The following is a 24,172-nucleotide window of genomic DNA, read 5'->3' as shown; positions in this document are numbered from 1 at the left end:
ACACAGCCACCTCCCACCCCAAGGGGAGACCCTGAGGGCCGTGAGAGCTGGGAGCAGTGTCAGAGGACACACTTTGACAAGGGAACCTCCCAAGTCCGTGTCTGAACAGACACAAATCCTAGGCTGGCCTCTAAACTACATATGTGCAGAAGAGACCCACACACTGCAGTAAAGCACTGAACTTTGAGCACCGAACCACACCAGAGACCGTAGCCCACATCCTGGACAAACCCCTGAGAGGCCAGTGCACAGGACACATCCACACAGCGCAGCAAGATGGTCAGGTGGTGAGACTGGAATTCTGCCCATAAAACTGAGGCTGTCCCAGCCTAACAGGGCTGATTGCCTGTTAAAACAAAACCCATGAAATTTAACATTTTCCAGAGGATTTCAACAAGAGCCAGAAATTTTAAAATATATTATTAAAAAATACCCAGGATAGAACCCAAATTTATTTGACATACAAAGAGTCACAAAATGATAACCAATATTCAAGGGAAAAGACAATCAACAGAGGCTGATCCCAAGATGACCCAGATGTTGAAATTATCTAAGACTTTAAGGCAACTACCTATCATAACTACACTCCTTGAGATCAGGGTAGATACTGAATAGAAAGTCAGAAGCTCTCAGGAAAGAAGGAGAAACTATGAAAAAAGAACCGAACAGAAATTTCAGAACTGTAACTTACACTAGATGAAATAAAACAATTCCCTGGATGAGCTCACGCATGGAATGCAGACAATGGAAAGTTCGTGAATTTGAAGATAGACCCAAAGCAATTATCCAATGTGCATCACAGAGAGGAAAGACAACTGAAACAGTGGCAGAGCCGTAGGACCCCTGGGGACAATATCCAAAATCTAACACCCACATCCCTGGTATGCCCAGATTGGTGGGAGAGAGGGTCCCGTGCTTGGAGAGCAATTACTTGAATTTGTGGATTATTTATGTATGCTGGAAGTCAAACCATGTCTTTGTGAAACCTCCCCAAATATGGTGCAAGACAACATTTTACAGATTCAAGAAGTCGGTGATCCACAAACAGGATAAACTAAAAAACAACAACAACAACAACAACAACAACAAAAAAAAAACATGTAGACACATCCTACTTATGATGCTAAAAATGAGGCTTAAGGAAAATATTTGAAAAGGTGAAAAAAATAAAGTGTTTTCACTCGGCACAAATGAACGACAGTGTCCTCATTTTAAGAAGTCCATCTGTGACTGTTTCCCTCTGCAGGAGACATTTAAACCAACAAATAGAGTGGAGCAAGGGGCATTGTGGTCCTGGAAAAGGATGTGCAAAACATGAAGTAAAATAAAAATTAGTGGGCAAGTTATGTAAATATTTGGAACCTCAAACAAATATTAGGTTTGATTTTGAGGCAAATAAACGAGTCGGTTGCTTCTTTTTTTATCCCCTCTGGGTCATCATCTGTGGTAATGACCAACAAATGAAAACATTGTAAGGTGAGTAAATATAAGCAGGGGTGGCTGAAGCCATTGCCTGTTCTACCTCTGAAAGCCAGGGGACCTTAGAAGCTTATTTAAAAGACATTATAACATCAACTGCTTCATTCTCCAGCTTACTTCATAAAAATGACATTTCTCAATCGAGATTCTCCTCTTAGCATCCTGGGATGACATTAAGGCCCTAATATGTGGCAACGTGGAAAATCTATATATCCCGCATTGGGTCTGAGGGGTCCCCACCTCAGTCTCCTATCACACAGCGTGTCCTACATACAAACAACCTTGTTTCTTAGGAACCACAAATAGCAATGGTGAAATGGCAAGCGATTCAGAGGCACAGTCCCACCTATATCAGAATGTGCACAAATCCCCTACGTGCGCAGAGTAGAGCTCTTGACTGCACAAAATGAGCTCCCCCTCATAATCAGAGGCATTTTCTTAACACATATGCTTTATGCCTTTGAAACTCCAGTTTCCAAATTCCCCAAACTTATCACAAAAGAGAAAAGCACTATAAAGACAAAGTATGCAGGGAAATTGAAAGAGAAATTGGACGAGAACCTTCTGTGCTGACACATGGGTACAATGGGGTTTAACTGTGTCTCCAGGTACAGCAGGCTCCCTTGAGTCTTGACCCTGACCTACGGGCACGGGAGCATCTGCAGATCTGTCTGCACACGGCCGCTCGCCGCCCCAGCTCACGTTTGAGAAGGGAATGATTGGCCTTCTAACACATGTGAATCTGAAGGAAATGAAGCCGGTTATAACCAAGGTTTCCTTTCACCTGAAGAAGAAAGAACAGGTAATTTGTGATCTGCTAAATACGGGCTGAGAAGGAAGAACAAATGATTTTTGTGATCAGAATGTGGTTCATGTGTGTCCTCATCACATCAGACTGAAAGATATTTGTTCCTAGCTGGGGAGAGTGAGAGAGAGCGCTTGGCTATTTTATAACCCCGTGTGCTATTTTAATGGTATTTTAATAATAAAAATTGCAAGTGGGTATACTCATGAATTTTAAATGTTTTTATCCTTATATTTTCCCTTTTTAATTCTTTTACTGAGAACGTCTGAATAAGGACTTTATGATTACCATTTAATAAGAAAAACTAATAGGATTTCAGGTTTTTTATTTTGAGGAAGGCAAGAATTACGGCTGAGTCTGATCTTCAGTGTGGCTTGGCTTCTGTCTACCACGGAGGACAGAGGATGACGTGGTCCCTGCTCAGCGTTTTGCATCACGCTGCTGGAAATAGACACAAAAAGCCCTATTTTGAATGTTTATGCATTACTATGTTTATTTTAGAAACTGTGAAATTTATGCCAGTTAGTTATTAAAGAATGTTCATGGTACTTATTTTTCTCTTTTCCCACAGCCCAGAACCAATACATGACAATAACGGGCACCTGGGTGGCTCAGATGGTTAAGTGTCTGCCTTCGGCTCAGGTCATGATCCCAGGGCCCTGGGATCGAGTCCCGCATCGGGCTCCCTGCTCCTTGGGAGCCTGCTTCTCCCTCTGCCTCTCTCTCTCTCTCTCTCTCTGGCTCTCATGAATAAATAAATAAAATCTTTAAAAAAAAATATATGACAAAAACCCAGCCCCCTATGCTGCACCCGTGATGCAGGACAGAGTGCGATGAGGCACAGGTGTCTCGCACTTGGTTTTCTAATTCAGTGTAAATACATTTCACACATTTTACTTATGTTATTCATTTTTAAATTCTGAGAAGTCATCTGAGCCCTGTAATCGCTGTCTACATTAAATAAAAGATGGGTTTTTTTGTATGTTAATATCTTAAACTTGCAAACCTATAAAGACATATGGCAAAATAACTAGCCTGATATATTTGATAAACATTGATTATGATTTTGAGAACAGTTTATTATGAAAGAAATCAGAAGATTTTTATCTTTGTAGTTACAGATATGTATGAATCTATGTTTTTGGTTCTCACAGCCAATGCTGATCTGCCTGCATTTTTTAAGGTAAAACAGATTCTCAATACAGAAAATGATGGGTAAAATTGTGAAAAATATGTAGAATGCAAAATAGTGCTGTTATTTATGAATTTAAAACCCATATTAATTAATATTTTTAATTAATTTTAATTTTGAATTAAATTAAAAATTAAATTAAATTAAAATTAATTTTATTTTTAATAAAATTAATTTTTAATTAATATTAATTAATATTAATTAATATTAATTAACCCATATTAATTTAAAACCCATATTCATAATAATTTGCTTTGTTAAATCTCTTCACACCATAATTAGCCTTGTGTCTTGAATCCCATTTGAAATATTTCTTCTGTCTAAACTGGGGAAATACCCAAAGAAAAGCAGAACAGATCCCTCAACTGTGAGAATTTCCAGGCAGGGATAGGGGCCATCAGAGACTCTCCTGGTTTACGAGAATTACTGTTAATTACTGTTTAATCCATAGGCCAGAATTATTCTACATGATTATAAGAATAACAGCTATATCTTACAAATATGCTTCCAATGAGGTCAGTAATAAAAGGCGCATCTAGCTCGTGAGTGGGGGCCTGATGGCGCTCACACGCCGACCGCACTTTCTTCCTTGGTACACCACCCACCCAACGCCATGCTGTTCTCATGGCTGGCTCCTGGCCCGCAGGGTCTCCGGAAGCATCATGTGAAGGCGGGATGCGATGCAGCCTCTACAACTCAGACTCCGATTCTTTTGAGCTCCGACACAGGCTCCTGCAGATTGTGTAGGAACAACATCAGTTTGCAAGAGCCTTGCATTTTGGGCTCAAGCAGTTAATCCAGGAATAAAGCTGAGCACAGTGTATGTCATGAAGGCTGCAAAGGGTTAGAAGAGGAGCCAGACTGCTCTGCTCTCACAGACTGGAGGGACATTTTCCCGGAAGGGAGAAGGGAGAGTGCGGGAGGGACGGCGCAGACCAGTGTGAGTCCCGAGCAGTGGCCCTGACCCTCTGTCCTGCCCCCAACACTCCAAATACTTGAGTCCTTGTTCGGAGTAGGTGACAAGAACTGTCTAGGTTGGGACAGGGAGGTTAAGGTTGAGGGGACCTGTCCTCTCCTTGGGTGAGGTGCAGCAAGAAGCAAGCCTTGAATAGACAGCTCTGTCCCCTTGGTGCAGTGGCCACAGAACAGAAGTGGCCATGAGGGGGGCCTCACCAGGGACTGAGCAGGTTCTACTACAGTGGCCCACAGCCCCACACATCCCCACCCTGAGAGGGGGGTTGGGGAGTGGGAGACAGAGACGGTCTGCGGGACAGCACAGGAGTCCGTGTGACCTGGGTGGACCCAGGCCCATGCCTGCAGGGGCGCCACGGGCATTTTGCAGCTTTGGCTGAAGTGGATGCTAATGACCAAAGGCCAGACAGCGTGAATTTCTCTCAACAACCCCAGGGGATGTCCAGGAGTGCAGCAGACCAGACGTTTCTTCCCACTGCAAACACGGGAGACACCCAGACATCACGCTGGGAGGAAATCAGGAGCCAGCCTCTGAATCAGCTAAGTTCCAATGGAAATGACTCACGGTCCAATGACTGGGCAGTTTTGGAAGTGAGTAGGTGAAATTTTCTGCCACAGGAGGTATTGTGACTCAATTGAAAATTAAACTCAGATTTAAAAGAAAATAAGGTTACTGTTTTATGACCCAAACCTGAGGTTGTTCCTCATGAGAACCAGCCACCTTTGATGTTCTGTGGCAGTCCCCACATTGCACATTTAGGAAGTGTTTATTCGTTGTATGTGGGGTCAACCAGAAAGGGATTAGGTACTCTCCAGGAGTCTCCTGTTGGAAGAACTAGGAAGCCCCTTGTGGCCCCTCTGGAAATCCTAACCACCAGTCATGAGTCTCCCCATCTTGACCAGGACGTGAGCTACATGTTCTGGAAAAGCGCTGCCTCTGATTCTGTGAAGTTCTGAGGTGAGACATCCAGCAGACCATTCTGGAGAGGTAGAGATGTTCTACATGTAGATGCATGAAGCATCTGAAATGTGCCTAGTAAGAACCCGAATCTTTTATTTTACTGATGTTTCCTGTAGTTAAATTTAAATGGCCAAATGTCAGGAGTGGCCGCCATATTGGACAACTTGGCAGAAGGTCCGGGCTTAGCTCATGGCAACTCTGATGGGCTTTCTAGGCAGTCTTCCTCACTCCCGCCCTTTAGACGTGGCCAAGAGTGTGGCTTTGTTCCATCTTTCCTTTGGTATAATCTCATGTTCTTCTCATCTTTATCAGTCAGGTTGATGTGAAGGATGGTGGATTCATTCCCTGTTTTTCTCGCTAGATCCCTATGTCTGCACAACAGTTCCTGCCAGTCTGGCCCCAGGGGGAAGGCTGGGGGACATGAAAGGGTCCTGATCTGGAGCTGAGTGGTACGGTACAGACTTCTCTAGGCTGGAGCTGGGTTCTGAAACACTCGACCATGTGGCATTTGCAGATGGCAGTCCAGGCGCTGATAAGGGAATGGCAGTGAAGGGGACAGTGATGTCCTGTCTCCTTTATCCTGGAAGCCCACTCCTCCTTCTGTGCTCCTTAGTCTTGTTTAAACATAACTATCAAGACAGCCATGCAGCCTAGGCATTTGATCATCTGCTGACCCCCTCCTGCAGCTGGGATGCACAGCGTCTTCCCATCTGTGTGTTTCCTATCTGTCCACTGTGCTTACCCACTTAATCACCCATCCTGAATTCATTGTTCATTCACTGGGGACTCAGTGGTTGTTGGGTGGTAGAGAGAAAGTGATGTGGTCCCTGGCCTCCTGTTGCTCTACATCTAGTTAGGGAAACAGAAACACATCAAGTAATCACTTTTTTGTGGGAGACAGGGCAGATACCTCTTGTTAGTGATTTATCTCTACCTGTTAACCCAATAACTTCAAAACATCATGTGATCCATGCACCGTGTTTCTCTCGTGGGTACAGAGGGTATGAGAAGGAGAACGCAATGCAAAGCATGTCCAGCAGATACCCTGGTGGGCTTCTTCTGTTGGAAGAACGTTCTTAACAGACACTGTTATTTTCCAAGTGCAGGTCTCACAGAATACTGATTGTGTTTGGGGGACATTGTGTCCAGGTGAAACTATCTCTTGCAGTCTGTGGTGGCCACGTAACGAGTTTTGTCCACGAGATTCAATGCGATGTCCCTGAGAAGAGAGGCTTGAGTGTCAACTCCATTTCAGTCCTTCGTCACATAAACCTGGCACTGAAACAGCCACCTTGTGAGCACAAGGTGACAGCGTGTCATAGTACCTGGCTTGGGTGATGGCGGTTGCCGTAACATTTCAGTGTAAAAGAAAAACAGTTGATAACAATATATTAGAAGTCCAGTGAAGGACTTCCCACCCTTCTGGTAGCTTTTCTTAATGCAGTGACTTGGCATCCCGACTCATCCCCTGGAGTGGCCCTTCCAGCCCCGGGGCCTCCACGTCCTGCCGTGGCCATCAGGCAGGTGAGGTGAGGCAAGGGGAGACTGACCTGCGTCTGAAGAGCTTGGTCTACCAGATAAAGTTTAAACTCCTAACTGAGAATGCAGGTCTTCCACGACAAAGGGACTTCTCATGGGAGCTGTCCAGGCTGCCCTTCCTCACACACTCTAAATTTCTGTCACCCACACACGTGAGTCCTCGCTGAGCACTTCCTTCCTCCTCTGATGCCTTCATCCTCCCAAACGGCCTCCTACCCTCAACAGTGTCTCCACCCGCATTTTAAAGAGATTAAAGACCAGTATCTGTTGAATCTTTACTCTTCGATGAAAGTAATTCTTTCTTCTCATCTCTCAGAGGTTGGCAGACACATTTCTTGTGATAATTCATAGCAACTATTGTAAATTGAAATTCAAAATTTAACTACCTTCAGATAAAAAAGATAAGGATAAACATTGTTATTGAGATTATTAAGCAGCTTTACAAATTCTACAAATAAACAGTGTAAATATCCACATTATGTATTTTTGTTTTAGTCCAAATATATTAAATTCATTTTTTGACTCCTGATAATGTCAAAGTTGGAAATCTGTTGATTTAACCAATATTCCTTGTCTTGGAATTGATACTACCTAATAATTGCAGTTTTGTATAAGATATATCTTAATAATTCACTTAAGGGAATTGGATTCCATGTTGTATCAGTGAAAAAGAACTCTGTGCGGCGTTTCATTTTTCAGGTTCATGAAGTTCCAAGTGTGGGTTTCTCCAGGTAAATACTTATCATTTTGTTTGTTTTTGTAACTAACATTTCAGACAGTTTTCTAAATAAGATATCTAAGTTTTGTTCCATTTTATAAATTTCATTTAAAAAAGCCCTGCTCTTATTGTTTTATAGGTTCTCTTTTGTCAAAAGTTAAATATCCGCAGGTCGTTATGTGAGTCAGTTCATTCTTGTTATTGCGGAGTCATGTTCCATCAGGTGCAGATACCACCACTTGCTCCTAAATCCCACTGAAGTTTGAGATGTTTCTGGTTTGGGTTATTATAAAAAATATCATGTAAGTTCTTTTATGGGTGGATATCTTTATTCTATTTGGATAAAAACATAAGAGTAAGATTTCTGTCAGTTTTCCAAAGTGGCTCAATCACCTCATACCTCTGTCAGCAACGTAGAAGAATTCTCGTTGCCCTACAACCTTTTACCAACGTTTGGTACGACCAGCTTTAAATTTTAGCCATTCTGAGGTTAGTGAAATTGTATCTCATTGTAGTTTTAATTGAAATTTCCCTGATGATTAATGCTGTTTCCAAGTGTTGATCAGGAATCTTTGTATCTTCCTTTGAGGAGTGTCCAAGGCTATTGCCCATTTTGATAGAATTGTTTGCCTTTTTATTATTTATTTGTGGAAGCTCATTGTATGTTCTAAATATGAGACCTTTATCAGATACATGCTTTGTGAGTATTTTCTCCCAGTCTGTCACTTGCCTTGTCATTTTCTTAAATACGTCACTTAATGAACAGAAGTATTTGTTTTATTTTGTGTTTGTTCTTGATGAAGGCCCATCTATCAACTTTTCCTTTTATGTGTAGTGCTTTTTGTGTCTACCCTAAGGAACCTTTCCAGTTTGAATGATGAAAAGATATTTCTGTTTTCTTCTGGAAACTTTATAGTTTTAATTTTTATGACTCACCTTGAATTCATGTTGGTAGGGTTCTAAGAAAGGGGTTGCAGTTAAATTTCCTCCATGTTTATACAGACGGTCAAACACGTTTACTGAAAAAGTCCTTTTCTCCTGTGACCCATTTCAATGGTCATTGTCTCAAATGCAGAGGCTTTGTAGCAAGTCCTGAAATCACCTGGTGTGGCTCCTCCAACATTGTTTGTTTTGAAGTTTGCCTATTTTATCTCCTTCAAATTTCTAAATAAATTTGAAAATCAGCTCAATAAGTTCTGTAAAAGACTCTACTAGGGTTTGATTGAGTTACATTAAATCTATGGATCAATTGGTGGACAATTGAGATCTTAACAAAATTGAGTCTTAAAATCCGTGGCCATGGTATAATTGACCACTTATTTAATTCTCTTCTAATTTCTCTCAATATTTTTAAATTTTCAACATAAAGAATTTGCATAAATTTTATAAAACTTATAGTTATTCATGTTTTATGCTATTGTAAATGAAATTAATTTATTTCATATTTTAATAGTTTCACTGTTAATATACAAAAATAAAACTTTATCTTGCTACCTAGTGGTAGTTTTATTCCAGTAGTGGTTTTATTACTTTTTTTCTATATGAACAGTGTTACCATCTTCAAATAAAATTTTTCTTCTTCCTTTCTAATATTTGTGCTTTTAGTTTTTTTTCACTGCCTTATTTTAATAGAAAGAGTTTTCAGAATAACATTGAATAGAAATGATGAGAAATAATATCCTGTCTTCCCGATCTTATGTGGAAACTTCAATATTTCATAGTTATAAGGGCTGGTATATGTAATGTATTCATTACAAAAGATGTATAATGAGAGCTGTCGGTTTCTGATGACTCTCTACATCAGATTGAGATTGTTTTCCCACATTTCAAGTGTGTGTTTACTGAGATTTTTTTTTTAAGAAATTATTTATGAATGCTAAAATTTGGCAAGTGCCTTTTGGCACACAATCATATGCATTTTACTCCTTTAATTCATTACTGTGGTATGTTACATTGATAAATAATCAATGTTATATAGGCCTTCACATTTATTATTTATAAATAATAACTCATATTATTAAATGTATTCGTTAACAATATCTTGGTGCTGGAAGAGGGTGCTGAAACTGTTAAATTCTTGATTGTGGTGATGGTAATAACACAGGGAGCATTTGCCATTGGCCAAAGCATAGAATGATACACCAAAGAGTCCATTTTGCTGTATATAAATTATTCCTTAACAATAATAATAAATAATGTTAGATTGTAGGATTTTCATAGATGCCTTTTATCTCATTGAGTTTTTAATCATAAATGGACTGAAACTTTAAGAATTGGTAAATGCAATGTCTGCAGTGAAAAATGCACTAGATCAAATTAATGGCAGATTAGACATTGAAATAAAAAAAAACTTGCAGTGAACTTGATATTGAACTTGAAGGCTTAGAAACAGAAACTACCCAAAAGAAACTTCAGAGAGAAAAAAAAAATAAAAAAATAAGAATGGAAAGCACATAAGTGAACTGTAGGCCAGCTTCAGGCGCAGGAACATAAATATAATTGGAGTCATCAAAAGAAAAGACAGTGTGGGGACAGAAAAATATTTAAGTGAATAATATCTGAAAATTTTCCCAGTTTAATGAAAACTATACACCCACAGATCCAAGAAGTTCAACAAATCCCAAGCACAAAAAAATGAAGAAAACTACACCAATGTACACAATAATTAAACTTCTCAAGATCACTGAAAAAAAGAGAAAGTCTCAAGAGCAGCCAATGAATATGTACAGAAGAATGAAGATAAGGATGACAGCAGATTTCTCATCAGAAACAATATTTGAAAAATAATAGCTGAAAATCTCCCAAATATGATTAAAAGCATTAATCTACACATCAAAGAAGCTTAACGAATTCCATTAAAAAAGAAAGATCCCAAATAAATAATCTAAAATGCCACTTTAAGACACTAGAAAGAGAGCAAACTAAACCCAAAGCAAGCAACAAACGATTTAGAAGAATAAATGTCAATCTTTTATAAACTCTACCAAAAATTAAAGAGGTCTCATTCTATGAGAACAGGATTACCCAAATCCCAAATGAGACAAAGATACCACAAGAAAAGAAATCCAGGGGCCAATAACTCTTGTGCATATGAAACCCTTAACAAAATACTAGGAAACCAAACCCAGCATTATGCAAAAAACAAAACAAACAAACAAAACAAAACACCCACTGTCCCAGGAACACAAGGTTGACTTAAAATCTGAAAATAAATTAATATAATACACAATATTAATAGGATAAAAGAATAAAATCACATAATTATCTCAACACATGCAGAAAAGTACTTAGTGAATTGTTACACCTCTTCACAATAAAAGCGCTCAGCAAACTAGGACTAGATAGAAACTTCCTCAGCCTGATAAAGGGCATCTACAAAAAACCCACAGCTTACATCACATTTGATGATGAAAAACTATGCTTTCCCTCGTAGATCAGAAACAATCAAAGATGTCCACTCTTCCCACTTCATTTCAACCTTGTACTAGAGATTGTAGCTAGTACACTCAGGCAGGAAAAAATAAAGGCATCCAGATTGGAAGAGAAAAAAGTAAAACTATATTTGCAGATGACATAAACTTGTACATAGCAAATCCTACACACACACACACACACACACACACACACGGTATTTAAGCTAATAAATGAATTCAGCAAGGTTAAGATACAAGATAAATATGTATATGTATACCCTAGCAATAGAAAAACAAATGTGCAATTAAAATCAATTACATTTAAAATAACATTAGAAATAAAGTACTTATGAATAAATTTAAGCCAAAAAATGCAAGACTTGCACATTGAACCATACAAAACATTTTAAATAAACTAAAAAGGACCTAATAAATGAAAAGTCAACCCATGTCTATGAATTCAAAGACTTAAGAAGACTTATTTAAGAAGATAACACTCCCCAAATTGATATAGAGATTCAATGCTATACTTATCAAAATTCTAACTGTCCTTTTTCATTGTTTACAGAAATCAACAACCTGATCCTAAATTTGATATGGAAACTAAAGAGATCCATAATAGTAAAACAATATTTAAAAAGAACAGATTTGGACTACTCTCACTTCCTGATTCCAAAACTTATTATAAAGCTACCATAATCAAGAAAGTGTGATACAGGGGCACCTGGGGAGCTCAGTCAGTTAAGCATCTGCCTTCTGAGCAGGCCATGATCCCAGGGTCCTGGGATTGAGCCCTGCTTCAGACTGTCTGCTCAACCGGGAGCCTGCTTCTCCCTCTCCCCACCCCACCCCCATGCTTTCTCTCACTATATCGCTCTCTCTCTCAAATAAATAAATTAAATAATTTTTTAAAAAAAGAAGGTGTGATACTCCATAAACATAGACAAATAGATCAATACAATAGAGTCAAAAGTCCAAAAGTAAACTAATACATCATGGCAAATGGATTTTCAACAACAGTGTCATGACTATTCAATGGGGGAAGAATAGTCTTTTTGATTAATGGTGCTGGGACAACTGAGTATCCCCCTACACGTGAGCGAAGTTAAGCTCTCCTCACACCGTATATGAAGTTAACTCAGAATTGATCAGACACCTAAATGTAAGAACTAAAATTATAAAACTCCTAGAAGAAAACTTAGAATTCTATCTTTAAAACTTTGGATTAGACAACAATTTCCTAGATATGACATCAAAAGTACAAGCAACAAAGAGAAAAAAATTGGACTCCATCAAAATTAGACTTTTGTGCTTTAAAAGACAGATCAAAAAAGTGAAAATACCGCCTAAAATGGGAGACAATTTTGGCAATTCACTTATCTAATAAAGGTCTAGTATCAAATATATATATATACACATATATATATATACTCTTCCAACTCAGCAATAAAAATAAAGAGGCCAATGAAAATAAGGGCAAAGGGCCTGACTAGATACTTCTTCAAAAAAGTATACAAGTGGCCAATAAATGCACTAAAAAATATGCTCTGCATTAAGGAAAATGCAAATCAAAACTACCATGAGATACTACTTCACACAACTAAGATGGTTATGATTTAAAAAAAAGTTTTGGAAAAGATGTGGATAAATTGGAATTCATACATTGCTGATGGAAACGTAAAGTTGTGCAGTATTTGTTTAAAATTTAGCAGTTCTTTAAAAATTAAACAGTTACCATATGACTCAGCAATTACACTTCTAGGTATATATCCAAGAAAATGGAAACCATATGTTCCACAGAAACATGTGTAGGAATGTTCATAGCAGCATTATTCATAATAGACAAAGGTGGAAACAACCCTGATGTCCATCACCTAATGAACAGACAGGCATACATGGTATATCCACACATGGTCTATTATTCAGCCATGAAAATTAATGAAGTATTGTTGCATGCTATAACATGGATGAACTTTGAAAAAGTTATGCTAAGTAAAAGAAGAAGATGCCACATATTGTATGATTCCATTTATATGAAAAGTTCAGAATGGGGAATTCTATAGATTCAGAAAATCGATTAGTGTTTGCCAGGGACTAGCACCAGGTGAACAAGAAGTGACTCCTAACAGATTTCTTCTGGAAGTGCTGAAAATATGTTGGAATTTGATATTGGTGGTGGCTCTACAACATTATGGATGCACTAAAAACACTGAATTGTATACTTCACAATGGTGAATTCTATCTCAATGTGTAAACAATGAAACAATGCAGATGGAACATGGTGAAGCAGCTATTTTCAAGTGCTGAAGAAATTATTGCCAACCCAGAAGTCTGCGTCAAGCAACATATCTTTCCATATTGACTCTATACATACAAAAGTCAAAGAATTAGCCACTTGAAGAGCTCTGCCTGCAGGAAGAGAAATGTCAAAGCTACTCCTTCAGGCAGGAGAAAATCTGAGTGAAGCAAAGGAATGAAGGACAGTGGAGTTGGTGACCACTTTGGTAAGTGTGTAGGGTGTCTCTTATTAGGTAAATGTCTTTGATAGATGATTGGCTGGTTAAACAAAAGTGATATTGCATAAGTAAAATATATGGTAGCAAAAAAATAAATGAATAAGAAAAATGGAATCATGCCTTTGCTACTGTAAAGTCATTTATTTTTTAAAGATTTTATTTATTCATTTGTCAGAGAGAGAGAGAGAGAGAGAGAGAGCATGAGCAGAGGGAGAAGCAGACTCCCCACTGAGCAGGGAACCCAATGCGGGACTCGATCCCAGGACCCTGAGATCATGACCTGAGCTGAAGACAGAGGCTTAACTGACTGAGCCACCCAAGGGTCCCTGCTACCTTCAAGTCCTTATGCCACACCTGAAGTGGCCATCACCTAAGGCACACTGTGGGAAACTTAAGATGTACATATAAATCCTAGAGCAACCACCAAACTCACAAAAACAAAGGGTTACACTTAACATGTCAACAAAAGGAGATTAAAATGAATATTAGAAATATTCCAAAAGAAGGTATAAAAAGGCAGAAATGAGAACAAAGATCAGATAGAACAAATGAAAAATAAATGGCAAAAAAGTAGACTCAAACCTAATCATACCAGTAATCACACTAAATATAAATAAATGGTCTCAGTATTTCAGTAAAAAGACAGAGATGATAAGACTGGATAAAAAGGCAAAATCTGATATGTACTGCTTACAGATAACATACAATGAATATAAAGACTCAAATAGGATGAAAGTAAAATAAAGAAAAGATATCGCATGCTTGCACTGGTCAGAAGAAAGCAAGAGTGACCTTCTACCATCTACCTACCTATCTACTTACCTACTTATCTATACATGTAAATTCATATTTATAAATGTGTACAATTATAAATATGTATATATTCCAGTATTCCAGGAATTTACAAGGATATGGTAACATGGGCAATCTTATACATTGCTGATGGAAATATGAACTAATGTACTTTTCTGGAAGGTACTATGTTTCAAGAAAGCAAAATGCAAATATTTCTTGGCCCACAAATCAAAGAATTGCCAAAGGTTTATGGTCACTTCTGCAACAACAAATTGGGGAATGACTAAATAAATGACAGAGCACTTATATAGTAGATTATTGTGCATTTTATATTCTTAATACTTCAAGTATACAAGGAAGTGTTATTTTAATTTAAAAAGTGGAACATCAGATTACACAGACTCTCTGTACTTGTATTATAAAAATACCTATAATCAAACTACCTATTCTTTACTCATATTACATTCAGATGTTTAGGGATAATGAGGTTTCTTTATGTTCTAACACTGCCCTGCTTTGCTAGCGAGCCCTGTCCCCAGGGGCAGCTGGACACAGGAGAACAGTGACCGCCAGGGTTAGTACAATCCCTGTTCCGGGGCGTGAGCCGTGCTGGCACCCCTCATGGTTCAGTCTCCGTGTGCTGGTGCTCCCCCCTTCCCTGCACACTCAGCTCTTGTGTGTGACTCTCCTGTCCTACCCTTGTTCTCCACGGTTCAAGTCTGAAACTGGAGGCCAGACACTGACAAAGCTGCCTTTAGAACCAGGGCCCTGGGGAAGGTTTTGGGACTGAAGACAGTCCATCAAAACTGAAGCCTGCCTCTCTGCCTCGCAGAGTGCCCTGAGTTGACTCGATGGCCTTCTCTAGCCTGAAGGAGGGAGGTCGGCCTCGTCTTTGTCCCACAGGCAATGGTGGGGCTGGAGGCCGTTCCTCCCCTTCCTTAGCCATTCACCCTGGCCATCTACTTGGCCTGCTCTGGGAAGGACAGCCCAGGCTTTGTTTCAGTCACGCTCTTCTTCCTGACTCCAGCTTCCCTGTCAAGGCGGATGGCAGACGGGTGATGGGGAGAGACCAACCTGGGGCCCTGGCTGGGAGCTCTTTCAAGTATTACCCTGTTCCCAACGGAAGGAAGGCAGAGCAGAATGTGGACAAAACAGTCACGTATTATACAAATGTGTATGTAACACACACAGGTACACTAACAGGGGACTTCAGGGGAGGAGCTGGAAGGTAATTTGAATTTTCATACTTCTCTTTACTGGTCAAATTTGGCTACATATTTCATTCATAATCATAAAAAAATAGATAAATGTCCTCTATTTAAATATAAGTGCTCCTAGAGGAAGTCAGGCCAATAATTAGGTGAGAAAGTACAATAGTGATTTCAAGACCGCAGTTTGCTGACTGACTCACTGCAGAATCAACTCAGAGAAGGTTGGGGGCAAGTGCTGGGGCAGTGTGGTCCACAGGGCCAGCCGTCTGAGGCTGGGGACATGTGGGGCTCGGGAGTCTGGGCGGTGGTGGGACAGGCTGGAGACGGCTGCGGAGAGACGGTCTCTGGGAGGCTCTGCCTGGCCTGGTGCTAACAGTGGGAGACACTTCTCAGTCTTAGAGGACATGGCTCTGATCCAGGTGACTCTGACTTGGCTGGAAAGACAATTTACACATAGGACACATTTGGGAAAAATTACAAAAGCTCATAACAAGCAGTGCAAAGTATGATGTTTTAACTAAACACACAGTTCAAACCGAATGCAAATAGCATTGCTTTTGCAAGATTCCCAGTTCTGGGAACACCAAGAGGGCAGATCTCTTACTCTGGACTTCCTTTTAAGGTATTTTCAAAGCTTGCACACGATTTAGTGTGATCCATTAGCTGAGAAAACATTTTTCAAGACAAAGGTCATTACTCTTGATCTTCAAAGTTCAGAAGAAACGTGGTAGATATTGAGACCCATTTGAGGGGAATAATGAGCAACGAGAGAAGACAAAAATCTGTCTTCTTTCCTTGCCCTCCTCAATTCTTGAGTTTGTAGGACCTGTCATGAGTTAAATTTAAATCCCTTTAGGACATGGGCAGCCTCACAGGAAAAAGACCTGCCATTCAGGGAAAAAGTGACATGCGGTTTTTGTTAACCTATTATGCGTCTCCTCGGATACTTAAAGGTCAAAACCCGGGGCAGCAGTGGGATTGAGCTCTCCCCTGCCCTGCAGAAGCCACACCAAGTCAGCACGGAGTGGAAGCCACATCCAGGACCGGGCAGCCGGGAATGAGAGGCGCCCCTGCCAGGCCAGTGCCCAGCGGCCTCATCCAGCACATGTATTGGGAAATATCCCTCTGCTGGAGGGATGTGTCACGGAGTTTTCTCGGGAATGACAGGAAAGGTGGGACCATTCCCTCCTCGTTCGCTCACGGCGCAGCCTGCAGGGAATCCAAGCGCTGTCCACAGGGAAATGGCTCATCTGCCAGGAGGCTAAGCCAGGGGAGCCTGAAATCCCCGGCGGCTCCTTCGGAGCCCCTGTGGTCTCTCGTCATTGGGCTCCCAGCTTCAGCTCCTCCTTCAGAAAGGTGCAGAAACAGTGCACGAAGGCATCTTGAACTTGACAACCAAGCTACGCAAACACCCAGCACACAAATGAGGTTGGCCTCGCGCTGAATTTGTTCACACATTGGCCTCAGAAACAGGTAAATGCTTTTGTTGTAAGTGTTGGAAACACGTTATGGACCCCAGCAGTCATGCGTGGGCACCGGAGGCCGGGCAGTGCCAGGCGCGAGAGACGCCACTGAGCCCATGGTGCGTAGGTGACTCCCGCGGCCTAGTCCTTCTGGATGTCTGCGCCGTTTCATCGCTCTTAACACCACCAAGATATTTCCCATGTTTATTTGGTTCCTGAAAACTTTTGATGTTTTGTGTGTTTAGACTTTAAAAATTACTTAATACTACTTCATATTTAGTTTGAATAAATGATCCAGGGAGGAAGTTCTTGATCAGACAAAACACGTTAACACACAACATTTTCACACATGGTTTCCACACCCTTTCTGAAAACTGGATATATGATTTACCAATATGAAGGGGCAAGTTTTTATGTTTTTTTTTTCCTTTTGGATTTGAATCTACTTAAGATGATGTGATTTCTAAGATGAAAATGAGACTCAGATCCTTTTGTTAACACCGCTCCTGGAGGAGGGGCCCCGAAAGTCTAGACTGACTTCTTAGATGTGGAACAGTCCTGACACAACAGTGGTGATGAGCCAAGCTCAGAGGCCTCAGAAACACATGGACTGCATTTTGTGTGCAAGCGGGGGGGCTCCCTCAGGGGAGAGGCTCCCAGGGTCGGAGCACACCATGGTCAGGGCCGGGCTGAGAGATGCCGCAAGATGCGGTGGCTGGGCTCCCTGTGCACAGGCAGAGGGGCCTCTCTGGAAATGTGTTTCTAACACACATGGAAGTTGTGATTTTAAGAATAGAACGTTAGCACATCTGAAAAAAAGAAAAGTTTGGGAGGATTTAGAGCCGAAGATACAAGAGGTCAGGAACAAATCCAAACTGCTAAGGACGATGGTGGAGGCGCGTCCCTCCTTGGCCGCCACAGGTGGGGGAGGCTGTACCCGCGTGTTTCTTGATGAGAGAGGGTTCAAATTCATGCTATTCCATCCATCTGTGAGCTCCTGAACCAGCCCAGAACTCCTCACTGGTGCAGGTCATTGGGTCGTGGACTTGGGTCCGAGGAATGCCTGTCTTGAGCTCTGAGGACGAGTAGCTGCTGGGCGCTCAGTGGGACAGAGTACTGCCTGCAACTTCTTCAAAAGATGGATTAAATACATCAACCACAGGTGGTTTGTTTTTGTTTTTGTTTTTGTTTTTTGCCTTTAGAAATGCTTTTTTTAAATAAAATAACTACTTAAGTAGACACATGTCTATCTACAAACACTGTTCCCAGGAGACAAACACTGCCTTCTGACCGACCACAGACGCCTGGGGCTGAGCCCGTCACGGCTTTATCAGGGTTCGAAGGCCTGGGTGCCCTTAGTGCTGCAGTGGCTGGAAGGCCAATCTTAGTTCTTAAAACACAAAACTCATGGTTTCCTAATGGGAGCCAACAGAAAGAATAAGAGTCTGGTTCAAACAGAAACTTCGGGGGCCTGAGAGGAAGCAAGCACGTTCCCGGGGCTGAAGGGAGGCACCCCAGGCACGCCGCACCGCTTGGCTTGGGCTGTGTGCTCTGAGGCGTGGAGATACGCGGTGAAACAGAAAAGGCTTGCTTCCGAGGCCAGGACAGGCTGCTTCTGGGACTGCTTATCTCGGTTCCAGTAAGACACGTGCCTTATGTTTTCTGCATCTGAGGGTGGTGTGCTGGGCTGAGGAGAAACCAGGCCACACTGGGCCCCATTCGCTGCAGAACCCATCTTTCTAATGGGGCACTGGCAGCTCTGGTCTGGCTCTCCTTCCTGGCTTGCAGGGGAAGGGCCAGGACAGCTCATCAGGCGCAGGCTGAGGAAAGCACAAGATGCCACGCACAGAAGGCTGTCAGAACGGGTTGGTGGCCACACCTAAACGGGAGGAGGACAGGCCCTTTCAGATGGAGCCAGAGGACCCCACTGACCGTACACGCTTTTTCAATGGGAAAAGGCAGCAGTCAAATTGTGCATAACCAATCTGGACACACAGTGAAATAAACCTTAAAAACGTGACAGATGGTAGTGTTTTAGGGACTCTTAGACGTTACCGGCGTGTGTGTTGGGGGTGGGGGGGGCTGAGGCTTTGAGATACCAGACTGGGTACAGTTGGACAAACTCCTTGCCACATGAGGAGGCTCAGCCTGGAAGGCCCTCAGAAAACTCTCGGCATGCAAGTCGGCCTCTGGTCAGCGGATCCCGGGGTACAGGGCGGCCCCAGCATCTTCTAATGCTCTCACGCAGCCTCAGTGTACTGACTCTGCTCTCCTGACAGCAAACCTCTCACTTCCCAAGTCTGACCCCAGGACCGGTCTCTCTTCCCAGGGTCACCATGTTGGTGGAAGCCCTGGGGCCATTTCAACTTCTAGAATTTCTAGTGAGCATCAGGTTGATCCCCAAATCAAGAAGAGCAAGACTCACATTGCATCCCAGCGCATCATGGTTAAACAATGTGCACCAGGGGTGCGGAGAGAGATGACAAGCTGCTCTGTCTTCTCCTTACACTTGGTGGAGCATGGTCCCCAGAGTGGGGTGTGCCTTCTCGAACTATTCCAGCTTCTGCACCGCACCTTCTCCATGCACACAACCCTCAAGCTCACAGCAGCCACCTTGGTCACACACGCACATCCCCAGATATGATGGAGGGAGGACAGGTCACGGAGAAGATCTGATCCATCTTTCTTGCACCCAGAAGCTCTTTCTTCTTTCTTCGATACTTTCTCTTTTATCTGTGGAGCGAAGGCATGAGGTGCATCAGATGACTGCTGGCTCAGGTGGATTTCCTGATGACAGAGTGGGTGTTCAGTTTGGAAATCTTCTCCGAGAGGCTGTCCTCATCACCCTTTCAGTACCTGGGGACCAGGTCCTTTGGACGCTTATGTCCTTTAAGGTTAACGTTGATGTCCTTCACTCTTGGGCTGCGCGGGTTAGAGGCTCTTTATCCGGGCGGAATTCTGGGCTGGAGCTCAGCAGCTCCGTCAGCAACAGTGGGTAATGCTTTACTCTTTGCCCTGTTTTGACCACATTTTAATAATTATAATGATTCTTGTTTATATGGCAAAAGCCCAGGGAGTGCTGTTTTCCCATTATACTTTTAATGTAAAACAAGAGGAAGAATATATCCCATAGTCAGAAACAAATAGATTATGTCCTAAAATCTGGCACCCATTGAGTTTCTAAAAGGGAAATGTGGGTAGAAAAAAGCATTTTATGCCGAAAGCTATTTACCTCTGACCTTGTGATTGTATTTATATGTTCATTCTATTCCAAAAAGAATTTAGACCACGTTCCCGATATTACCAGCTGAACTCATCCAGAAAAGGAACTCTATAGTTTGTGGCGTTACGTGATGACAAGCAGTTAATGGGTTCACGGGGCTCTGAGAATGTCTTGCAGGTGTGGTGATATGTGGGCAGCTAGGTTTGGTCAGACAAATATGGGACTCTCTAGAACCTTAAGAGATGGGTCTTCACAGCACCCATGGCTAGAAATGCGCTGGAATCATTGTCAGTTTAGATGGTGAAGGTAGACACCACCGTGAGAACACCAGAAAGTGGTAGCATATTGAGCATCTTGGCTATTTTTCTGATACTTTGTGCATTCTTACTTGGCTACTCACCTGCCTGCTTTGTCAACTTGCTAACATTAGGGTCTCCTTCTCCGCCTCTGAGGAGCGCATCACGTACCACTGTCATGAAGGCTTGTGGACAATCATCTTGAGAGCCAGTCTTTATGGGAATAATTTTCAGTTTTCTGGGAGCACACACTCCTGAAAGACTAGATAGTTGGGAAGCTCCCGGTGTCTGGCCAGCAGTGGGTAAGAGGCCCATGATCTGAGCAAGATTTGCTATGTGTGGGTATGTTCTCCCATGAAACAAAGCCCTAAAACACCTTTCCTTGAAGATGGCAGAACTTGGGCTGACAACCCCAGTGGACGTCCCTTTGCAGAATAGGATCAAGCCCAGACCAGAAAACACCTTTTTATCCAGGATCTTGCTATCTGAAGCACAGAGGGCCCCAGCGTTGTTAGCAGCTCCTGGGAGTGTTAGATGCAGAGTCTGTGCTCCCTACTACTTACCGGGAATCTGTATTCATGGGCGCATGGAAGTTCAAGAAGCACCAGGCTTCTTCACCCTGCTGACCCATGAAACCCCTCAGAAATGATGGAGTTCAAGGTGCCTGCTGAGCACCAGTGTTTCATCCAGAAAGATGCTCCGTTCCACACCCCCAGGAAGAAGGCAAAACTGAAATTCAATATTCACATTTAGAGAAGACAATTAAGAAAGATTTCATACAATATGTTCATCTAATTTGGTCCTTAAAGTCTCATTATTCTAAACATAGATCACCCTGTTTAGTCATTCCTTTTAAATCCAGGTCTATTGTTAGAACAAGTATGAGAACAAAACAAATACAATGTGACACACCAAAATAGTTCTTAACAAGTTAGTAGGTTAACCATGTACAAATTACATCATACACACTTGACCCTCAGACAACTTTGAACTGTGAAGGTCCATTTATACGTGGATTTTTTGGATAAATACAGTAAAGTACTGTAAAGGTGCTTGTCTTCCTTATGACTTTTTTTTAAAGATTTTATTTATGTATTTGAGAGAGAATGAGAGAGAATGAGCGAGAGAGAGAGAGCACGAGAGGGAAGAAGGTCAGAGGGAGAAGCAGACTCCTGGCTAAGCAGGGAGCCCCATGTGAGGCTCGATCCCCGGACACGGGGACGATGACCTGAGCTGAACGCACTTAACTGACTGAGCCACCCAGGCGCCCTTGCTTATGACTTTCTGGCTAACATTGTCTTTTCTCTCACTTACTTCATTGCAAGGATACGGTATATAATGCACATAACACACAACACGTGTGCTAATTGACTGTTCATGTTATTGCTGATGCTTCTGGTCACCAGCAGGGCCATCAGACGTTAAGTTTTGGGGGAGTCAAAGGTTAAACACAGATTTTTGACTGCATGGGGGTCGGTGGGTGTCCCTAACTCTCATGTTGTCCAAAGGTCAACCGTATTATTATAAATCAAATATAAATTGAACCCTGAAGACATGTTTTATATGATTATGTCTATATTTTTAAAGCATTGATATTTGACCTCAGATATCATAATACTAGTTTGTACATTCTCTTCACATTAAATTTGGGATGAGTATCAAAAAAAATATTTGGCGCAGACAACCATTCCAAATATTGGATGTGATCCAAATCTTCTCTGAATTTCCTAGGCCTGAAAATGTGGAAAATTAGAAATCTTGAGTCTGTTTCATAAGCTTTCTAGTAGTTTCTGTTTCTAGTTAAGATATGAATAACAAGAGACTAGACCCGTGACATTCGTGGGCTTCCAGTCTGCTCACTGATGGGGCCCAGCCATGCAGGAACAGATGGAAATACAAGCTAACTGGTGCATTTAGAATGTTTGAAGGCAGCTCCTTCCAGACCACTAGGTTTTATTTGCTGGTGGAATACACAAGGCCCACAGGGACGCTGGTGTTTCCAAGTGGAGTGTTACTCCTAGAGTGCTTTCCACTTCTATCCTGGATGTATCAACAGGACTTTGGCCAGCTACAGGCAAGATTTCTGTCTTGGGGCCACCGGTGGGACCAAAACACGCTTCTAAGCATTTCTGATCAAACCATCAGCGTGCTCCTGGCCTGACCCCCACCTGACCACCCCGCTTTGCCTGGGTCAGTCTACACTGTGGCCCCCGGAATGCCTGGATGGCAGAGGTGCTCAGTGTGCCGGTGGGAGGGTAAAGCTGTCCGTCTGTGTGGGGAAGTTTGAGTGAGAAAATCGGCAGAAAGCAGCATGGGGGGCGGCTCACAGAGGCAGTGAGCAGAGACCATTCGATGGTGGACACAAGAGTCATCACACACAAGGTCGACATGAGCGTCAGCCGGGCAGAGCAGGGGAGCACAGACAGAAGGATGTGGGTGACCGTGCGGTGCGGTACCAGACGGATGCGGAGCGGCTGGCCCACGGTGGCTGGAGGAATACTGCACACCCCGTCCTGCTTCATCCCCACCAAGCAGTACTGACTAGCTACCATGTGCGAGCACAGTGCCAAGACAACATTTGGGTGCAGTAATCTAGGTGGGACATGACCCCGGGAAGTACAGATAAAGCAGCGAGGAAAAGAGGGAAACGTGCCACATCGGGAATCAATTAGCAGCACAGCAGCCCCACCATCTGTTTCTTCCAGTGCTCTGGCTACATCCTTTTTATGGGACTAGTAGAAGATAGGTAGCTTTCACTAGCTATCATTTAAACATGAAGATTCATGGGGACTTTTTACAGTTTTACTGTGATGGGATTCACACATATAATTACCCCTTTAAGGTGGACGATTTAGAGGTTTCCAGTCCATTCACAGAGTCGTACGACCGTCACCACCACAATCAACTTGAGAGCATTGCCATCACTCCAGAAGGAAGCCCTGTGTAGTTTAGCTGTCATCTCTGTCCCCCGCTCCCCCACACCTCCACAGAAATAGGAATCACCTGGACTGGAACCCTCCAGAACAACACTGGGGACAAATGAGGTCACAGGCATGCTCGTCTCACTTCTGGTCCTAGGGGGAAGCACCCAGACTTCCACGATCATGTGTGCTGTTAGCTGTGGTCATTTGGGTGTCCTTTATGAGGCTGAGGATGTGCCCTTCCATCCCCAGGCTTTTAGTGTGTGTGTGTGTGTGTGTGTGTGTGTGTGTGTGTGTGTGTGTGTGTGTGTTTAATTATGATAGAGTGTTGGATTTTATCAAATGCTTTTTCTGCATCTATCTAAATGATCATGTGGGTTTTGTTTCTTGTTCTATTGGTGTAATATAGTATGTTAATTATTTTTTGGATGTTGGATGAAGTTTGCATTCCTAGAATAGATTCCACCTGGTTGCAGCACATAATTCTTTATATATGTTGCCAGATGCAGTTTCCTAATACCCATGTTGTGATCTATATTCATAAGAGATGTTATTTGTAGTCTTCTTTTGCTGTGATGTCTTTGTCTGGCTTTGATATCAGGGTAATGTTGCCTTAAGGAGTGTTCTTCCTCTAATTTCTTGGGCAAGTTTGTGAAGAAAGGGTATTA

The sequence above is a fragment of the Eumetopias jubatus genome, unplaced genomic scaffold (assembly GCF_037043125.1).
Source record: "Eumetopias jubatus isolate StellerSeaLion01/CBP00866 unplaced genomic scaffold, mEumJub1_p1.0 scaffold_6, whole genome shotgun sequence".
In the NCBI taxonomy this organism is placed as follows: Eukaryota; Metazoa; Chordata; class Mammalia; order Carnivora; family Otariidae; genus Eumetopias; species Eumetopias jubatus.
This window is presented reverse-complemented; position numbering follows the sequence as displayed.